Source organism: Bos taurus, chromosome 9 (genome assembly GCF_002263795.3).
Source record: "Bos taurus isolate L1 Dominette 01449 registration number 42190680 breed Hereford chromosome 9, ARS-UCD2.0, whole genome shotgun sequence".
In the NCBI taxonomy this organism is placed as follows: domain Eukaryota; kingdom Metazoa; phylum Chordata; class Mammalia; order Artiodactyla; family Bovidae; genus Bos; species Bos taurus.
Genome location: NC_037336.1, coordinates 43,217,519 through 43,239,687, shown reverse-complemented (window position 1 = coordinate 43,239,687; position 22,169 = coordinate 43,217,519). Strand labels below are relative to the sequence as shown.

Below are 22,169 nucleotides of genomic sequence, written 5' to 3'. Positions count from 1 at the left end.
CAGGCAATATAGCTGGAAATACATAATATCATTCCCACTTTACAGATTAGGAAACTGAGGCATAAAGTGGTTAAGTAATTTGCCCAAAGGTGGTTCTGTAAAAGTACACTCCCAAATCGGCTCATTGTTCTGTAACTTTGGTGACATGCATTCTGAGCTTTAAATGCTAAAAAGGAAGCTTATGTGAAGAAAATAGCATTGCATCTATATTCCAGGCAAGAAGAAGAAGATTAAAGTAAGAGACTCAGAAACGTGTAGTATCAATACTTGGTTATTGGACTAATAATGTCATATACACTTGGGGGTATTGGCTGGGCCACCTCTGTAACGTGTGGGTCTATAGTGTGTAGAAGAGAAAAATAAGCCACAAAACCGTTGAGAAACAGGAAAGTACTGTTATGATTTTGGAAGTTTCTCAAGCCTAGTGGCATGAAGAATGGTTCTACTTTGACTGGGAGCCATGTAAGATGGTCTACTGGTGATCTGCTTTTGTTTTCTGCAACAAGATCTCTCTTTGAGCTAACTTGGATTGGTTTCTGCCTTCTGTAATGAAAAGCTCTCTGGCTAAGACTCCGTTCAGAAGATCACATCTGGATGACCAAATGAGATGGCCATAAAATAAAACATTGTAAAATCTATTTACTGGCTATGCTATTTTCTACTCAATGAACCACAGGTTTCTTGACAAATTTTATATTAGGAGAGAAATGAAGGATCATGCCAGGAAACACGAAGTTCTTCAGAAGTAATCTGATTATAAACCTATTTCCTTAATAGGATACAATTTGATTCTAACTCTCATTACCTTTTGACAAGAACATAAGACACTGGTTGCTTAGTCAACAATTCATGAAGCTTTCTCAAATGTTCACAGCCCAGTAGGGTGCATGGTAGATGCCAGCATCCATCTTCATTTTACTGATGGAATTGAACTCTACAGGACTGGAGAATATCTGAGATCATAAGGGTAAGTAAGAAGCTGGTCTGTTTTGGGGTTCTTGGTCCATTACTCTTTTTACCACTGTGTGTTATTCTATGGTGCCTTTTTTGCCCTTGTAAGCATCAAGGAAACATTTTTTCTGACCACACAGATATCCAGGTTTAATTAGAGCTTCTCCAGAGCTAAGTGTTACACACAAGCTGTTACTTTATCATGGTGAGTTAGGAAACTTCAAAATACAATGTTTATCACAAAGTCATCTTCTTGCAGATGTTTCCTTCAGAGCCCCCAAAAGTCAGTGCTCTGAGGACATTCCAGTTTTGAAATATTTTATTGAACCCACTTCTATAAATGCTGTGAAAATCACTCAAACTTCCATACTTTCAACAAGGTAACCATACAATCAAATTTTGAGGCACTGCTCACAATGGCATAGCATCCAAATAGGACAACAGAGTAATCTGTATTCACTTCCTGTGGATATTCTGGAATATGATTTTGAAAGCTCATATCTGCCTTCTGTTCCTAAAGGGGCAAGTCAGTGTGCCCCAATGTGGCCATCACCCCCTCCCAAATCAAGAGGCTTATTCTATTTGTGTATTATTTTGAAATGTTTTCAATTTTAAATTGCCATAGGAGAATTTGGTTAAGCTCCAAAGACACTTAAATATGAAAAAAATTTCAGGAGGATTTTGGAAAAAGGAATAAGCTATAACAGCAGTTCAAGTGGTGCACTGACCTAAGTTTAACATGGGAAGGTCATGTGCCATTTGGTGGGTTTTGTTTGACTCTCCTTCCCTGGTCAGGCGTGCCGTCCTTGACTCTTGCTTCCACTTGACCTGGGATTGGCCCTTATGCAACTTTAGGCAAAGGCCAAAGAGACTGTGGCCTGAAGGACTCCTGGGCCTGCCAACCTGCACCTTAGAAATTCTGCTGCTGCCTGGCTGTCTCCCTAATAGACAAGAGCAAGGATGGACTCTGTTGTCCATGTTGCATCTCTCAAAGATGGAACAGTCCCCTGTCCGTGCGCGTGCTTCTTGTGAGATGGCTAGGAAGAAGGCTTGCACCCTGACAAGTCAGGAACACCACAAAGCACCAGTTTCTCTCTCAGCTGTTTTTCTGCTTTGCCTTATTTTTTTGTGCCTCATGTTTTGATCACAAACTGAGGAAGGTAGGAGGTTGTTTAGACCTAAAGATACAGCTCCCTCTTTGGGGCTATTATCAAGAATTCCCTCTTTGGGGTTGTTGTCAAAAACAATCTAGAATATTTTTGGATCTGATTTGTGCAAATTTGAGAGAATCACACTCAATTTAGCACAGTTGTTCCTTGGTATACATGGGGAATGGCTCCGGAATCCCTGCAGATACTAAAATCCTGTGGATGCTAAGTCTCTTACATAAAATGGTGTAGTATGTGCCGATAACCTGTGCACATCTTCTCACACACTTTAATTCATCTTTAGATTACTTATAATACCTAATATGATGTCAATGTTACGTAAATAGTTGCCAGAGCATGACAAATTCAAGTTTTACTTTTTTGAAACTTCCTGGAATTTTTTTGCCAGAATATTTTTTCCCCCTTTTTTATTGTGGTAAAATATACATAGTTCAGAATTTACCATTTTAATCATTTTTTACTGTACAATTCAATGACACTAAATACATTCACAGTGTTGAGCAACTATCATCTTTATCTATTTCCAGAACTTTGTCATCATTCCAAACAAATTCAGTACCCATTACACAATAACTCCCCATTCCCTCCTCCCCTCAACCTCAGTAAACCTCTATTCTACTTTATGGATTTGCCTATCCTCAAATATTTTTTAGTAGAAGTACAGTTGATTCACCGTATTGTTAGTACCAGTTGTACAGCGAAGTGATTCAGCTATATATATAAAATTCTTTTCCAGATTATTTTCCATTACACAATAGGTTATTACAAGATATTAAATATATATCCTGGTGCTATACAGTAAATCCCTGTTGCTCATCTATTTTATGTGTAGTAGTTTATCTCTTAATCCCATACTTCTAGCTTATTGTTCCCGCACCTCCCTTTCTCCTTTGATAATCAAAAAGTTTGCTTTCTGTGTCTGTGAGTCTGTCTGTTTCTGTTTTGTATATAGATTCATTTGTATTATTTTTGAGATTCCACATAAGTGATACCAAATGATATTTGTCTTTGACTTACTTCACTTAGTATGTTTATCTCTAGGTCTTTTCATACTGCAAATGCAATATTTAGTAATACTCCATTGTCTATATGAACCACATTTTCTTAAACTAATCATATATTTACAGGCACTTGGTTTTTTTCCCATGTCTTAGCTATTGTAAATACTCCTGCTATGAACATTGAAGTGAATGTGTGTTTTCAAATGAAAGCTTTTCTCTTTTCCAGATATATGCCCAGAATCAGATTGTAGCTCTATTTTTAGTTTAAGGAACCTCCATACCATTTTTCCATAGTGTCTGCACCAACTTACATTCCCACCAGCAGTGCACAAGGGTTCCCTTTCTCCACACCCTCTCCAGCACTTACTATTTTAGACTTTTTGATGGCAGCCATTCTGACCAGTATGATGTAATACCTCATTGTGGTTTTGATTTGCATTTCTCTAAGAATTAGCAATGTTGAGCATCTTTTATGTAGGCCACCTGTGTGTCTTCTTTGGAGAAATGTCTAATTTAGGTCTTTGGCCCATTTTTTAATTTTTATACTGAGTTATATGAGCAACAAATTGGACAACCTAGAAGAAATGGACAGGTTTCTAGAAACATACAGCTTGCCAAAATTATGCCAAGAATAAATAGATAATTTGAACAGGCTGATCACTAGAAGTAAGTCTGTTAAAAAACAAAACAAAACAATAATAACTTCCTGCAAATAAAACCAGGAAGGACCAGATGGATTCACTGGGGAATTCTTACTACACATACAAAGGAGAACTTATACCAATCCTTCTCAGACTATTCCAAAGTACTGAAGAGGAGGGAACATTCCCAAGTTCATTCTCTGAGACCGCCATTACCCTGGTACCAAAACCAAATAAAGACACTATTTAAAAAAAAAAAGAAGAAGATGACGACTACAGGCAAATATCTCCGATGAATATAGATGTAAAATCCTCAACAAAATATTACCAAACTGAATCCAACAATGCATAAAATGGATCATACACAAGGATCAAGTTAGATTCATCCCAGGGTCACAAGGATGGTTCAACATATGCAAATCAACCAATGTGGCACACCACACTAACAAAAGGAAAGACAAAACACACAATCATCTCAACAGACACAGAAAAAGCATTTGATACAATTCAACATCCAGCCATGATAGAAAAAACTCTCACCAAAGTGGGTATAGAGGGAGCATATTTCAGCATAAAAGCCATCTATGACGACAAACCTACAGACAACATAATACTCAACAGTGAACAGCTGACAGCCTCCCTGCTAACTTCAGGAACAAAACAAGGATGCCCACTCTCACCACTTCTATTCAATGTATTTTTCCCAAATATATATTTTTTTAATCATTAAAAGTCATTTTTATTGATTAAAGAATTTGAGGAATTAGAATAATTACAATTGATATAATCTTATTGAAGCATAGTATATTTATAAAATTATGTTAGTTTCAGGTGTATAACATAGAGATTCAGTGTTTTTACAGATTATAATCTATTAAACTTATTATAAAGTAATGGCTATAATTCCCTCTACTATGCAATATATCCTTGTTTCTTAACTCCCAAATATTTTTTATCCCCAACCAGTTGAATTCTTGAATGCAGAACCTACAGTTATGGAAGGACAGTTATAAATTTATTTAAACCAAAATAAGTATTCCTTAAAGGATCTACCCTGATTTATATATATTTTTTAAGCAGGCCTGAGGAATGAATTATCAACCAAGATACCCACCTTAGATTTAGCATATCTGTGCTTTAATCTCAGGACCCAGGTTAAAAACAAATTCCTCTTCCCACCAAATTAAATTCCTCAAAGTAAGCCCATCCTTTCTTCATTGGTCTAACCCTCCTCCATAGGCCTCTGTGATTCCACCAATTCATCTTAAACCTGAAAACCTGGAACAGCTGTGGATAAATGCCAGTGTTCCCCCTTTGACCCTTATGCCTTACCGTCTCATTTCTGCAGACAGAATTAATACGCTTCACAACACTGGGCAAAACTGAAGCAGAGCTTATAGGTATACTCAGAGTTTCTGAAAACTCTTCAACTCTGTGTGAATCTGTCTCCGTTTATTTCATGTGTTTTTATAAACACTAGGGGAGCAATAACCATTTGAAAGTTAAATTGATTTAACACAGTAAAATCCACTTTTTTTCAGTCTTGAAATAACACTGGACTTTGCTATTCTGACTATTTTGCTAACATTTCTCCTCAGCCCCCACCACCCACTAGTCTCGCTGCTCCTCAGGTCCCCATTACCTGCAATTCTTACTTTTTAATTTTCCAAACAACAATATTTTTTAGTATAGGTATTATTCCAAGGGACAATGCTGGGGAATATCCAGCCAAACGTTCAAGGAAATCAAATGAATTGGGAACAGAAGAGAGTGGAAAAGGAAAACTGAGAACACATATTTTCTAGGCCCCTCCAAATTAAAGCTTAAAAAACAGTACTTCACAAAATGTCACATTCAAACATCAATTTAAAAAAAACTTTTTTTGTTGGATGCACACTTTAAGCAGCCCAGGGAGGAGGCCCTGGGCTGGCCTGGGAAACCACATCCTGTGGGTCCAGGCTGACCCCAGAGGCTCAGGCCTTTCTACTAGGATAGGTAGAGAAACTTACATGGCTAATCTTTCTTACCTTTCTCCAGGCAGCAGGAGGGCATTTGAGGTCTGCAGTTAGGTCAGGGTGGTTAGGTCCACTCTTCCTCAGACACTGAGCCTGGTCTGGTGTCAAGGAAGTGGCATTCGGACACGAATCATGAGGCAAAGGGAGGAAAGAGTGTCTTCAGGTAAGGCTGCCCACGCTAGGTCTGCCCGTGAGCCTCCTGACGCCGCCGTGCAGCCCGAGGCCTCAGCCTTAGCCTTACCTGGTTCTCACCTGTGATCCAATAGAACTAATCGGGGACAGCTGTGAACTGTTCGGCGCTTAGAACACAGAATCACACTCAAAACTTAAAAGCTTCTTTTTAACAGCAGTTTTAATCATAGTTTTCCCTGTTCTTTTCAAAAGCAGGGCCTAGTCAAGATCTTGTATTGCCATGAAGAAGGTATTTGGTACTACCTTCTCTGAAGGAAGACTTCCCTGGTGATTCAGAAGGTAAAGAATCTGCCCACAGGACAGGAGACCAGGGTTTGATTCCTGGGTCAGGAAGATCCCCTGAGGAAGGGAATGACTACCCACTTCATTATTCTTGCCTGGAGAATTCCATGGACAGAGGAGCCTTGGCGGGCTACAGTCCATGGGGTCACAGAGAATCAGACAGGGCTGACCGACTAATGCTTTAATTTTCAATCCCTGAAGGAAAAACCCACCCAAAGGCCTCCCTGGCCCACTTCACAGCATGAGGTGATTAGCATGCAACTGAGAGGTTTAAGGCTTTTAATGTACTTAAGTTTACATAGAATTTGGTATTCTTCAAATTGTAACCCTTTAGAGATTGATAAAATCAATATAGTAAATTGCAAATAGCATTTTAAAAATCCACAACAAACTTACTCCCATGGCAGGTCTGATTTGAAGCCTTGAATGGTGAGGCGTATCTGGAAAAGGCCTACCCTGAGTTCTCCCACAGAGGCAGGCATCATCTCCAGCTCACTGTTTGTCCCAAGTCAGGTTTAGAGGTTTGAGGAAGATAGATGGGGAAACAGTGGAAACAGTATCAGACTTTATTTTTGGGGGCTCCAAAATCACTGCAGATGGTGACTGCAGCCATGAAATTAAAAGACGCTTACTCCTTGGAAGGAAAGTTATGACCAACCTAGATAGCATATTGAAAAGTAGAGACATTACTTTGCCAACAAAGGTCCATCTAGTCAAGGCTATGGTTTTTCCAGTGGTCATGTATGGATGTGAGAGTTGGACTATGAAGAAAGCTGAGCACTGAAGAATTGATGCTTTTGAACTGTGGTATTGGAGAAGACTCTTGAGAGTATCTTGGACTGTAAGGAGAGCCAACTAGTCCATCCTAAAGGAGATCAGTCCTGGGTGTTCATTGGAAGGACTGATGCTGAAGTTGAAACTCCAGTACTTTGGCTACTTCATGCGAAGAGTTGACTCATTGGAAAAGACCCTGATGCTGGGAGGGATTGGGGGCAGGAGGAGAAGGGGACGACAGAGGATGAGATGGCTGGATGGCATCACTGACTCGATGGACATGAGTTTGAGTGAACTCCGGAAGTGGGTGATGGACAGGGAGGCCTGGCGTGCTGTGACTCATGGGGTCACAAAGAGTCAGACACAACTGAGCGACTGAACTGAACTGAATTGAACTGAATATCCATTTCAAGGACTCACTAACACAGTGGTAACAAGTCTTTCCCCACTAGTTGCGTAGAATCTGCTTATAACGGGACACTTAGCCCATAGCCTCCTTCCCAAGCACAGGTACAGAGGGATACCTAGGCTTAGTAGTTTTTGTCTAATATAGGTTCTCTGAAAAAACATTTCTGGGGTCAAATATTTGAGAAACACTCTCTACTGTGGTCTTTTTGTAGATTCGCAGTGCACGTTAGCCTGTAAAGAGATCCGTTTAACTGTTTCACCCGTTGCATTCCCGGCACATTTGACCTTGGCTGCCCTTCATTAAACAGCCTCTATCGACAGTTCCATTTCCCCAGACCAAGCCCTTAGCCTCACAGATCCTCCCTTTGCTTACCACATCTCGGCATCACCCTTGGTCACGGGGGGACCCATGCAGCATTTACTCTGTGGTCCATGGTAGGTCCTCCACATTCACTTAATGGAGACCTGAAGTTAAGACTTGCCAAATCATCTCGACAATTCGAGGACTTTTTAACACTGGGGAAGCTGATCATAACTATCACACTTTGGCTTTCACTGAAAGACTTCCACTCTGATTTCTGCTATGACTGTGAAATTAAACTGAACTGCATCTAGTTGTTGGTCAGTTGATCGCTGTGGGTGAAGTCTGTTTCTTGGCTTTCATATTAGTTTATTTTTTTTCCTCCTTCTTCCTTGGGGCACTGTGCCATGGAGCACGATCTGAGCACCTGCTGGTGTGCACAACACGGTGAACTCAACCGTTCAGCCACCTTTTTTTTTAATTCACACAGGGACAAGCCATACTGGTCTGGAGTTCCTTAAGGAACTGAATTTATATATTGTTACAAAGTAATCAAGGCTGCAGCCTGTCCTTTAGAGACAGGTGTCAAGGGAGGAAATGTTTCATATTTTCCACATGGCCTGGAAGCTATCAGAGAGTGTTTATCCAATCAGTCTGTTTATGCAGTTAAATCATAGGTCTAGATTCTTCCTTTTGCCTCAGGTGTCTGGTTGCTGGCTCCTGGTCAACCTATCTCTGACCCTGTGTCTTTCCTGCCATTGGGTTGCTGTGCCAGCTGCCACTTCTGGGTGAAAACCTAGTTCTGGTCCCGTCCGGTATCAGCTGACTGGGCTATTTACAAGCTACTCTTTTCAACAGAGTCCCTTGGACTGAAAGGAAATCCAACCAGTCCATCCTAAAGGAGATGAGTCCTGGGTGTTCATTGGAAGGACTGATGCTGAAGTTGAAACTCCAATACTTTGGCCACCTTATGTGAAGAGTTGGCTCATTGGAAAAGACCCTGATGCTGGGAGGGATTGAGGGCAGGAAGAGAAGGGGACGACAGAGGATAAGATGGCTGGATGGCATCACTGACTCGATGGACATGAGTTTGAGTGAACTCCGGGAGTTGGTGATGGACAGGGAGGCCTGGCGTGCTGCGATTCATGGGGTCGCAAAGAGTCGGACACGACTGAGTGACTGAACTGAACTGAACTGAACTTTTCAACTAACCCTGCTTTGTCACTTCAGAAACCAATCCTGCTTTTCAGCAACTGGCTTGGACAGGGTGTTTCATGCTTGCTGACTACAGCAGCTATTTTCTGCCCCAATTAAGAGTCCCGGGGAGACACCCACCTACTCAGAGCCCCCCTGGGCAGGAGACATGAGGGGCAGCTCCCCTCAGTGCCAAAGTGAGAGGTGTCACTGCCCATGCTTCCACTCTGCCCAGCCATCTCCCACCCCTAACCCCAGTCCCCATCCTCTCTTTGTTCTAATTTCTACTTATTTTCCTCCCTTGCCTTTAAACAGCACCAATGAAATAATGCCAGTGTGAAGGCTTTTTGGGGCTTTGCACATGGCACTAGTAGTAAAGAACCTGCTGCCAATGCAGGAGATGTCAGAGACATGGGTTTGATCCCTGGGTCAGGAAGATCCCCTGGAGGAGGGCATGGCAATCCACTCCAGTATTCTTGCCTGGAGAATCTCAGGGACTGAGGAGCCTGGCGGGCTTCCAGCCATAAGGTTGTAGAGTCAGACACAACTAAAGCAATTCGGCACTCACAAAAGCTTTTTAAATGATAGGCTCTAATCATCACATTACCAAATTCTGCACGTCCCTACAAAGTAAGGCGTGGCCCTCTGAAGGTTTCATTTGTTCATTTTATAGGTATGCATGGACTGTTAACTATGTTCCAGATAGTTCGCCCTGAAGAAACAACAGGAACACAATCCCTGCCCTGGTACGTATGTGCTAATGAGGGAAGCAGATAATAAACAAAACAAGCCAACTATATAGAATGTTAGTGATGACTGACTGCTCAGGAGAGAAAATAAGGCGGTGAAGGGGGAGATGGAAGTTGGAGGCAGGGGTGGCAGGTGAGATTCTAGAGAGGGTGGCCAGGGAAGGCCCCTCTGACAAGATGCTGTTTGTATGAAGACCTGAACAGACAGAGGAGAGAGCTATGTGAGAGAAGCACATTTCAGGTCAAGGGACTGGCCTGTGTCAAGGCCCTGGGGCCCTAGGATATGCCTGGCAGGCTCAGTGTGGAGGGAGCCATAGGGCTGCTGTGAAGATTAAATGTCTATGGAGTACCTGGAGTAAAGATAGTGCTTAATAAATGGTAGCTATAATTACAATAGTCACCCATCAGATATTTGTGGTTTGATTGATGTAAATAAGTGCCTAGGTCCAAGTAGGCCCAAGTCTGTTCCTTGGCCTCAAAAGGAGTGTTTTATTACAGCCCCACAGACCTCTGAGTGTGACCCCAACCTGCAGCCCATTGACATCCATAGTTTTCCCTTTCAGTAGGGGCATAAGGTCAAAAAAGAAAAAAAAAAGAGTTGCTGAGCGGATTGATTTTTCCTACTACAGGGCAGTCATTTCCAAAGTCTCAGAAACACATGGGAACTTATTAGAGATGCCAAATCTCCAGCTGCCCCCAGATCTGCTAAGTCGGAAACTCGGATGGGGCTCAGGGATCAGGGTTTACCATACCTCCAGGTCATTTGACACAGGCTAAGCTTCAGAACCACTGTTTAAAATAGTCTCCCAGGGCAGGGGAAGGCTTCACTAAGGTCCCTTGGTCATTTCCTTTACTCTCTGTGGAACCAACTGATCAGAAAGATGGTTTGTTTTCATTGTTATTTCAGTTTCCTGAGATACCCTGTGGCTCTCTAGGGTTGTTGCTCCCCAGATCTCTAGAGATGGCCCATTTCCTATGTCACCCAATTCTGAATGAAAACTGCTGCTACTGAGCTCTGAGACCCACCTGGAGGACTCCCCCTGCCCTGATGACTCCTCTGCTGCTGCTAAGTCGCTTCAGTCGTGTCCGACTCTGTGCGACCCCATAGATGGCAGCCCACCAGGCTCCCCCATCCCTGGGATTCTCCAGGCAAGAACACTGGAGTGGGTTGCCATTTCCTTCTCCAATGCGTGAAAGTGAAAAGTGAAAGTGAAGTCGCTCAGTCGTGTCTGACTCTTAGCAACCCCATGGACTGTAGCCCGCCAGGCTCCTCCATCCATGGGCTTCTCCAGGCAAGAGTACTGGAGTAGGGTGCCATTGCTTTCTCCAGATGACTCCTCTAGCACTTGTAAAAATGATACTCCACCTCTGAGAGCTCTTCCAGGTTTTGCTATTATGGGATTTTAAAAAACAAAACTTTCAAAACCAAGATAGACCAGCTCAGATTTGCAGACACGACTCAGCGTTTTTTTTCTCTCCCTGTCCCAGGAAGATATTATCTTGCTGTTTACTGTGAATTAGATGAAGCCTGATGCTCCAGGAACCAAGGCCACTGCCAGTAACTTTTCTGGCATTGAATGGCAATGTAACCCAACTTTTCCATAGGGAAAGTGTGGTGTGGTTGACTTAGCGTGCTGACTGAGACCCTGCTGTAACAACATGGGGATGGGTGAACTGGCTGGGAGAAGAGGAAGAAGGAGGTCTTTGAAAATCTGATTTTGTTGCTTCTCAGTTTGAACCCTCTGGTAACCTCTGTTGTCCTAAGTAGCAGTTCTCCAAGATGATCTATGGCCTCAAAAGTGTGCTCAGTGAAAAAAGCCAGACACAAAATAACACCTATTGTATGATTCTATTTATATGAAATATCCTAAAAGGCAAATATATAGGGAAAGGAAACTTAGTAGCTGCCTAGGCTAGAGGTGGGAATAGGGAGTGATTAATGGGCACAAATTTCTTTTTTTTTAAGTGCTTAATAGTTTTATTTACATTAACAGTGCTTTAAATATACAGCCTTTATCAAATTTAGAAAGTTTTTAAAAATTCTTAATTGATGGACAGTTTTTATCATGAATAAGTGTTGAATCTAGAAAAATAGTAATTGTGTATGTGTGTTCAGTCATGTCTAACTCTTTGTGACCCCATGGACTATAGCCTACCAGGCTTCTCTGTCCATGGAATTTTCTAGGTAAGAATACTGGTGAGGGTAGCCATTCCCTTCTCCAGGGATCTTCCCAACCTGGGTATCCAACCCACATCTCCTTCATCTGCTACATTGGTAGGTGGATTTTTTACTTCTGGTGCCACCTAGGAAACCCATGAAAAGTGGTATGCTGCTGCTGCTGCTGCTAAGTCGCTTCAGTCGTGTCCGACTCTGTGTGACCCCATAGACGGCAGCCCACCAGGCTCCCCCATCCCTGGGATTCTCTAGGCAAGAACACTGGAGTGGGCTGCCATTTCCTTCTCTAATGCATGAAAGTGAAAAGTGAAAGTGAAGTCGCTCAGTCGTTCCCGACTCTTAGCGACCCCATGGACTGCAGCCTACCAGGCTCCTCTGTCCATGGATTTTCCAGGCAAGAGTACTGGAGTGGGGTGCCATTGCCCTCTCCAGAAAAGTGGTATAGATAATCTTATTTGCAAAACAGAAATAGAGACACAGATGTAGAGAACAAATGAATAGTTAGTTACCAAAGGGGGAAAGGGGTAGGGTGGGATGAATTGAGAGATTGCGATTGACAAATTTATTTTAGGAGTGATGGAGATGTTCTAACATTAGATTACAGTAGATGATTATATAACTTTGTAAATATACTAAAGTTCATTGAATTGTACACTTTAAATGGGCAAATTCTATGGTATGTAAAATATCTCAGTAAAACATTTTTAAAAGCAAAAAAAAAATTTTTTTTAAGTTAATCCAGAAAAGACTTACCTGGGGCTCTTGTTTGAAATGTAGATACTCCTGGGACACTAAAACAAGTGCTTCTAATGCAGATAGTCCTTCATATTCTGGGGATTCTAGGAAATACATAGTTTAAATTTCTTAATTTCACAGGCAAATAATAGTTCGTTATTATGTAGAAGCTGCTCAAGACCAAGCTGCTACCTCTCAAGACCAAATCTCCTACCATTCTCCTTTTGTCATTAAGGATGATATTTGTTCTTACATTTTGGGAGTCTTTAATACATTTTATCACTTTTATAAATCTTGTTATTTTTATTCTTTCTAATTTACTTTGTTAGGAATGTCTGTTAAATTTTATTTTAAAATATTTGTAGGACTTAAAAGTTCATCAATAGATGAATGGATAAAGAAGATGTGATACACATACAATGTATATACATACATTGATATACATACAATGGCATAGTACTCAGCCATAAAAAGAATGAAGTAATGCCATTTCCAGCAACATGGATGGATCTAGAGATTATCATACTAAGTGAATAAGTCAGACATAGAAGGACAAATATATCACTTATAAGTGGATCCCCCCAAAATGCTCTCAATGAACTATTTTACAAAATAAAAATAGACTCACAGATATAGAAAAACAAACTTATGGTTACCAAAGGGGAAAGGAGGGGACAGGGATCAATTAGGAGATTTGGAATTAGCAGATGCAAACTACTATATATAAAATAGAGAAACCACAAGGACCTACAGTAGAGCACAGGGAACTATAGTCAATATCTCATAATAACTATAAGACTATAATGACTTAAGACTATAATCTAATAATCTAATGACTATAAGATATAATCAATATCTTATAATGGAAAAGAATCTGGAAAAGAATATATATATACACATAAATCTATGTTCAGCGATCTTCCTAAGGTTAGCCTCTTTTATCGTTTTAGGGATTGCCTGCCTCTCTCTCCTGGGGTCTTCAGCTTCTTTTTGGCTTAACTCTCACATTTTGATGGAGCACATCCCCCAAAGGCTTTATATGTCTATTGAAGAAGGGATACATAGAAGTTAAGCTGTTTTTAAAGATTCCAGAAAAAAAATCGTATTCTGTCTTCAAAACTGATGGTCTATTTGGCTAGGGTGTAGAATTATAGACCCGAGATAAGTTTTCTCTGAGAATTCAGAAGGCATTACTCCATTGTTTTCTGTAGAAAATTTTTGCCATTTTCATTCCTGATTCTTTGTATGTGGCTTGATCTTTTTCACTGCTTTATCCTAAGTGCTATGCAATTTCATAATAACGCATTTCGTCGGAGATTTTTCATTCTTGTGCTTGGCCCTGGGTAGACTCTCTCAATCAGTTCGCTGAACTTGATAATTTATTTGCTCTGTTTCTGTTCTCTATTTATGGAACTCCCTTATCATTCAAATATTGGATTTCCTCAACTGATCTTTGAATGTATTATCTCCTCTCTCTCTGGTTATATTTTCTTGGAAATTTCATCAAATTTGCCTTCCAATTGGGGTAACTAGATAAAGTATAAGATACGCAGGTAAATTTTAATTTCAGGCAAACTAAGCATTGCATGGGACATATTTATACTAAAAAAAAATGTTGTTTGAATCTGAAATTAAAATTAAACTGAGAATCCTGTATTTCTTTTTTGCTAATATTGACATTTCCTCTAATTCTTCTCTTGAATTATTCCCTTTTGCTATCCTATTTTTAATCTCCAATTAAAACTATATCTCTATTAGAACAGACTTGTGATTGACAAGGGAGAGGGATGGAGTGGATCGTTGAAGTTAGCAGATGTAAGCTATTATTTATGGAATGGATAAACAACAAGGTCCTACTGTGTAGCTCAGAGAACTATTTTCAGTATCCTATGACAACCCATAATGGAAAAGAATATTTAAGAGAAGAATGAACCACTTAGCTATAGAGCAGAAAGTAACACAATATTATAAATCAACTATACTTCAACAAAAAATATATATCTATAAATTGTTCTCTAAATGTTACTATTCAATTGCTTCTTTTGTTTCTTGAATATAATACCTTTTCTCTCCAGAGACATTGAGGGTTTTTTAAGTTTTCTTCTGTTGCCTATACTTTTTTCCAACTGTCTTTCTTTTTGGTCTCTGCCTTTCATATTAGATTTTCTCACAGATCTGGTGACCCTTGATTGTCTGCTTTTATTTAAAAGTGAGGCACTATATACATTAAAAAAAAAACAAAAAACAAATTTATGGTTATCAAAGGGAGCAAAGAAGGAGGGATGAATTAGGGATCTGGGATTAACAGATAAACCCTACTATACATAAAACAGATAAACAACAAGTATTTACTGTACAGCACAGGAAACTATATTCCACATCTTGTAACAACCTATAATAGAAAAGAATCTTAAAAATCTATTCCTATATCTATACACGTACACACGTATATGAGAGGGATAAGCATGAATGCTAGCGTTCTGCGAGGTATGGCACAGAAGACGACCTGGACCAAGGGATCCTACTCCTTGCTGAGGCAAGAGAGGAGACCTGGAAACCTAACTGCTTCATATATAAATTTTTACTTATTCTTTTTTATGAAAACAAGGTATTATTTTCCTCACCAATTTGGCACCATTTCCCCACAACAACAACAACAAGTGAAGTTGCTCAGTGGTGTCCGACTCTTTGTGACCCCATGGACTATAGCCTATTAGGCTCCTCCATCCGTGGAATTTTCTAGGCAAGAGTATGGAGTGGGTTGCCATTTCCTTCTCCAGGGGATCTTCCTGACCCAGGGATCGAACCTGGGTCTCCCGCATTTCGGGCAGATGCTTTACCCTCTGAGCCACCAGGAAATCCCATTTCCCCACAGAGATGCTTCATATCTCTTCTGAATCCCCCTCACTCTGCTAAAGATGAACGGTTTGATTTCCATCTTCCTTCTTTAGGCTTTCAAAGTCTTATTTTTTTCTCCCTCTCTGTCCACACATCAAAAGTTGCTATTTTGTCAAGGAAGCTCATGTCCCTGCTCTTCCCTGACTCAAACACTCCTCTCACAAAGTTACCTTGCTGGGTATGTATTTCGCTTTTTCTCTTTGGCTGCTGGCCCCTTTTAGATGGTGTTTTTCTGTGTGGGTTCTTTACATCTCAGACATGGTGGTTTATGAGTCCCAGTGATGAGAGCCCCACAGATGACAGAAGGTAAAGCCATCTCAGTCTCACAGGCTGACTTACAGAAGCTTTGGGAAATCCCCTCCCTGCAGACTCCTCACACGGCTCCAACTGCAGGGTAGAGGAGCCAGTCCCCATTCGGCTCCTCTGCAGCCTCTTGGGGTAGGAAGCCCAGTGCAGTCACACTTGGCCTATGTTGACTTGATCCCCAGTCACCCAACTCTTCTCAGTATTTGCTGCCTTCCATTCCTCCCTCCTGGCCTTTGACATCATTCTCAGGCACCTGCATAGCCAGCCCACTGGGAGAAGGAACCTCACAATTTTCTCTACTTGGAACCCACCAAAGCCCAAGGCCTCACCTGCACCCAGCCAACCACAGGAGTTAGCAGCTGTTTGGCTCCCAAGAGGAAGAAATTTAGTGTTTGAGAGTAGGAAAGATGAAAGTTGCATCCAGTTGGTCATATTCCCAGGACTCCCCTTCAGCCCTCATACTTTATTTTCATAGCCATTAATCACCTAGGGGGAGCCCTGATTAAAAGAACAGAGTTGGAATGAATAGCTGTAGTCCTGGTTCAATACCTGAATACAAGCTTATCCCATTCCTGAATTTCCTTCTGGGAAACAAACACACCCTGATTTTACCAGCACTGCATTCAGAGATAAGAGAGAACTACTGCACTTTCACTATGAAAAAAGCAATCAAAATGATGTACAATAAAAACATTTTTCCCAACCCTTCTTTATCTGATGAGATACCTATCTGCAAGGAGGAATCACTGCCAGTCTCCCCTCAGAAAGTTTAAAGATCAGGCTAGTTCTGGAAAGGAAGATTAAGTGGGCATATTATTAACCTAAATGGTATTAGGTTTCTGTTTCAATAAAGGTTCCCATTAAAGCTGAAAGCAATACAGCTTCAGCAGTGTGGCCATAACCACCCATTGCCTGTAGGAAGATGAGCTTAAATTACACATGGCTGTGCACCCCATTATCACTTTGCAAAAGGCAGTAACTTGAGGTGGACCTCTGTGGTCACAGTGTCCTTCAGGTGACAGCCTCAAAGGAATTCTAGCTTGGATGCAATCAATACTCCGAACATAATTTACTCATGTATCAGCACATGACAAGAGGCTGACAATGATTAATCAACTAATTATGATAGTCTCTCCTTCCCATTATACATAACTTATTGAATGTTTGGTATTTTTGTTTCTAGTTGCCATGAAAAGGGTACGACAGCCATATTTCATTCAAACTGTGTCCACCTGGAAAGGTAAATCAGCATCCTCAGCCTCGTCAGGCAGGTATCACCAGGGCCTACCACACTGGGGCAGGCAGCAATTCAAGAGTCTTTGTCTTCTTTGCCTATTTCCAGTCCGGTGAAAATTTCAATTCTCCTTAAAAGACTCAGGAAGGATGTGGTGCAGTGGCAGCCTGGGAGTTGCATCTAGCCCTCAGATGTCTTTTGTATGAGCAGCAGGGTTTAGAAAAATGAATTCACTGTCAAACTTTAAAATCGAAGGTTTTGACATGAAAGTCTGGACTTCCTAGCTTTTCTTGGAATAAAGATCATCTGGCCACTCTGGGCCCTGACAGCCGGCGGGTCTGAGTAGAGCTGCCCCTGTTTTGATGGGGGAGGTACTCTCTTGTTGGCCCCAGATGCAACACTTTTTTATATCCAGCAACTTCTCTTTTTTTTTCATCAGCTGCCTGCCTACTGACTTGGCAGCAGTGAGGGGTGTGTGTGGGGGGGCGGCAATACAATGTCACCAGAAAGTTATAGTCAAGACCCCACTGCACTGGGAAACCCTGGGCCCCTAACATCACAATATGAAGGCTTTATGATATGTCAGGGAACAGGGAAGTGGCTGTCCCAGGGCATGAGTCCAGATTTCCCAGGCACCTGCAATGAAGACACTCTATGCAGGGCACAGACAAGTGCTTCCATTGCTCAGAGGCAAGGAAGGGGAGCAGGAAGAGGCAGGTGGCAGCATGCCTGTCGTGCAGGCGGTTAACCATTCCACTTCCTAGTTCCTCCACACCTGTTACTCTGGATCCAGATGAGAAGTTTGAAGAACCCCTGGGAACCTCCAGCCTGAGTCTGGCTTGGAGCACTTCTGTCCAGAGCAGAGTGCCAAGGGGAGTGTCACGTCCTGGATCCCACCCATTTGATGGGGACGTCTTCCTGGTAAATTCAGAGATCACAGAGCCCCAGGACCTTCCTGGTGATTTGAATCTGCTTTACCTTCAGCAGATGAAAACACCATCAACAGATTTAGTGGATACTGGGATCTTCTTAAAATGTAAATTCTGAATCAGAAGGTCTGTGGAGGGGCCTGAAACTCTGCATTTCTAACAAGCTCCCTGGTGAGGCTCATGCTGCAGGTCCTAGAACACTTTCAGTATAAGGGCTATAAAAACACCTTCAGTACCTGCTCAGAGACATCTTTTACTATTTTTCCTGGGGCTCTTGTCTGTTTTCTCTACCTTATCCCTCTTTTTTTCCTATCCTTCTTTTCATCTCTCCATCCATCCTTCTTCTTGTCAACTCATTATTCCTACCAGGCATCCCGACCATCTCCCAACCACCACCCCCCCCCTTTTAAAAGATCTCCTGCCACTTCTTGCCCACAGCCCCAGACATTCATCTCCCTCTTGTCTCTTCTTAGTAGTGCCAGAGAAATAAGTCACCACTCATCGACAACAGGGTGCCAAGCACTGTCTCAGTGTGTTACTGTGAGCTGCACCCCACAGCAGAGAAGGCAATGGCAAGCCACTCCAGTACTCTTGCCTAGAAAATCCCATGGACGGAGGAGCCTGGTAGGCTGCAGTCCATGGGGTTGCGAAGAGTCGGACATGACTAAGCGACTTCACTTTCACTTTTCACTTTCACACATTGGAGAAGGAAATGGCAACCCACTCCAGTGTTCTTGCCTGGAGAATCCCAGGGACAGGGAAGCCTGGTGGGCTGCCATCTATGGGGTCGCACAGAGTCGGACACGACTAAAGTGACTTAGCAAGAGCAGCAGCACCCCCACAGACCTGCAAGCCCTGTAATTTCCCAGCTGCAAGACCCAAGAAAGAGCCCAGAGATAGAGACATCAACAATTTATTGGTTAGGGGGTCTTACAAATCTGAAGCAAAGTCCTGGAGCGACACCCCATCATTATGGCTACAAGAAGGAATCTTTGCCACTAAGGGGAGGAGGAGGCTAACATTTATAGGGGAAATTGATATCAAGTTGGCTCATTAGTTACCAGGGAAACTAGTGGCTGGCGCAGGGGGTAAGCACACAGGTAGGTACTGATTAAGCCTTATGATTAAGAGGATGGGACAGTCATGTGAGTTGGGTATAGGTGAAGTAGGGACTGATCTCGCAGGGAATGCGCACAGAGCAAGAGAACAGCCATCGTCAGTGGGCTGGCCATGTGCTGTGCTATGCTTAGCTGCTCAGTCATGTCCAACTCTTTGTGACCCCATGGACTATAGCCTTCCAGGCTCCTCTGTCCACGGGGATTCTCTAGAATACTGGAGTGGGTTGCCTTGCCTTCCTCCAGGGGATCTTTCCAACCCAGAGATCGAACCCAGGTCTCCATCATTGCAGGTGGATTCTTTACCGTCTGAACCAATACAGTTACCTATATTATTTAATTCTCACAACAACCCTACAAAGTATACATCAATACTGTCACTTTGGAAATAAGAAAATTGAGATTTGGGTAATTAAAGAAACTTTGTCTTCAACTAGGAAATAATGAGATGAGAATTTGGATCTGTCTAAAGCCAAAGGCTATAACCTTTCTACTACGTTATGCTCATATAAGATGAAATGGTCTAAAAGTCAGCAGGTAGGGGTGGGATGAGAAAAAAAGAAATTAAATGTCTCAAGCATCACTCTAGTTGTGCATCCTGTACAGTTCTCCACGCCCTCCTTTAGCAGATGCCCTATGGAACAGCTTGACACAGTAATAATAAGAGCTATTTTAGGAAAGCCCAGATTAGCTGGAGTGGGACAGGATTCCAAATAGCAGAGTAGTATTATTAAAACCCAACCTTGATAATATGCCTACATTTTCATTGGGTTCACAACTGTATACATAGAGCCTACCACCAAACAGAGAGTCCTACCATTAGCAGATCACCCAATAACATGGAGTCTAAAGGATGGTGCCAAATCTCTCTGATCAATCCACACAGGGTCCTCCTTGGATGTGTAGCCAACACCCTTCTGTCTTTCCAGTTTTTCTTCCATAACTCCACCTCTAGCATCCCTTTTTCTGCCTGACCTCAAGATCCTACCTGAGTGTCCTGGTTTCCAACCTGGGAGCCTTAGCTGATCTTAAAATCTTTGTTTCTTTCAACAGAAACAGAATCACAGACTTAGATATCAGACTGGTGGGTTGCCAAGGGAGAGGGGTTTGGTGGAGGGGTAGAGTGGGAGTTTGGGAGCAGCAGATATAAGCTTTTATATATAGAATGGATAAACAAGGTTTTACTGTTTAGAACAGAGAAGTATATTCAATATCCTATGATAAGCCATAATGGAAAAAACATAAAAAAGAAAGTATGTGTGTATATATATATATATATATATATATATATATATATCTGAATCACTTTGCTGTGTAGCAGTTAACATTGCAAATCAACTATACTTCAATTTAAATAAATTAATTAAACAAATAAATAAATCCCTTTGTGTCATTCAGATTTTTCAAACTGAAGCATCTACAAAACAAACAAATCTTGCTTAAGTTGGCTATCTCACTCCCCTGACTTTTTTTAAGGCATAACAAAATTTTTAAAAATCTCCTTTTAAAGTCTCCCAAAGATCCTCCAAGGTATGAGAGGAGAAAAGGCAAGGGGTAGGGATGAACAAAATTCCATCTTGACACAAAAATTGTTGAAAGGTCTAAATTCACTCGAATGACAAGAATGAGCATTTTTTAAAAAGGAATGGACAGGGAGACTGGGAGCAGTATGCAGAAGGAGCCCTGGCCCAGGAGTCATGAGATTTTGGTTCTAAATACATCTTTGTCCCTAACCAGCTTCGCAACCTTTGATAAGCTGTATCAGTTTGTTTGATACCAGTTTCTTCATCTTTGAAGTGAGGGGATTGGATTGAATGATGGCCAAGATTCCTTTGATCTCTACTTTTCAATGTAGCATCTAAAATAAAATGAACCAGAAAGCTGTTGTGAAATAATAATGCATTTCACCAGAAAGTTAGACACAAACTAGGTTGAGTTAATGCATGAAAACAAGAAAGTAAAAAAACCAATGTTTAATAATGATAACTGAGTAATAATAATAAAATAAAAGACCAAGAAATTAAAGACCAAAAAATGGCTGATTCTATACTGTTCTCCTTAAAAAGATTTTAATTCTCTACCAAGTGGCCATCCACTATCCATAATTATCAGTTACTAGTAAAATATGTAATTGGGACAAGGCATGTTCCATTCTGCAATATATTATCATTTAAAAATTGTTTTCTAATAAAAGTATTCAATTATAAGGTCAATCACCAACATTTTTATTCTACACAATGGTAGGTAGGTCTGAAATAAAATTAGGCCAGTGTGAATAATTTCCTTCCTGGCAGGTTATGGAATTTAGTGTACATGGTATTTTCCATCTTTGAAGTTAATATGTACTTATGTTTGTTTTATGTCAACTCATCTGCCCCCAGTGTTTCAAACTGAAAAAAAGACAAAGCTGCCTGTAGCGACCATTCCCTCCATGCCTTTACCAGACCAGAAGAGAGAATTGCTGGGGCACAACAGCACTGGACTCTTGGGAAGTGTGCTTTGGGGGAGGCCCACCCAACAATAATATAATGGCAAAGGTAACATCCCTCTGTGTTTTAGAATCATCTGGATCAGTAGAAATGCTTCACTCAGTCTGCATGGACACCACCCCTCTCAGTCTGTAATTAAGGATGCCCTTCTGCATCTGGTCCTTGAAGACCTGACCTCTTCTGAAGGACTATCACTTGCCTTCTGGGAATCACCCTTCATCAACCCAAACCATGTGTGTAGGGGAATGCCTCAGCCAGGGGACTGCCTTGGCCAGGAGGACCATTTTCTGTGAGGATGCTATCTTCCTTCTGTAGCTCTCTCCTAGCCTCAGGTACCAATGGCCTCTATGCCAAAAATCACATTTAAAAATAATATTTTGATCCTTTGTCCTGAACTCCCCAAGCCTGACTTATTTACCATTGAAAGAATTCACCTTCATTAAATAGCATTCATTACCTTGGAGAACCCAAGTCCCATCATTTTGTGTCCACCATGTCCCAGATGAGGGACATGAAAGGCACCAAGAAGTCTGAAGTGTCAGAATCCTTAAGTAGATCAACAGACAAATCTGAGGGAGACTGTTTCCTCCCGCTGCTCTCCACTAGTCAG

At 41.5% G+C, this 22,169-nt stretch overlaps 1 long non-coding RNA gene across 1 annotated transcript in view; it reads right to left on the bottom strand.

The window, feature by feature from the left end:
* Positions 1–5,655: 5,655 nt before the first annotated feature.
* Positions 5,656–22,169, bottom strand: part of LOC132346103 (uncharacterized) — a 154,191-nt gene continuing 137,677 nt past the window's right edge. Inside the window, exons 3-4 of the long non-coding RNA XR_009495811.1 lie at positions 12,607–12,692; positions 5,656–6,746 (exon numbers count right to left, since the gene is read on the bottom strand). This is a non-coding gene — a long non-coding RNA (uncharacterized lncRNA). The remainder of the gene's footprint in view (positions 6,747–12,606; positions 12,693–22,169) is intronic.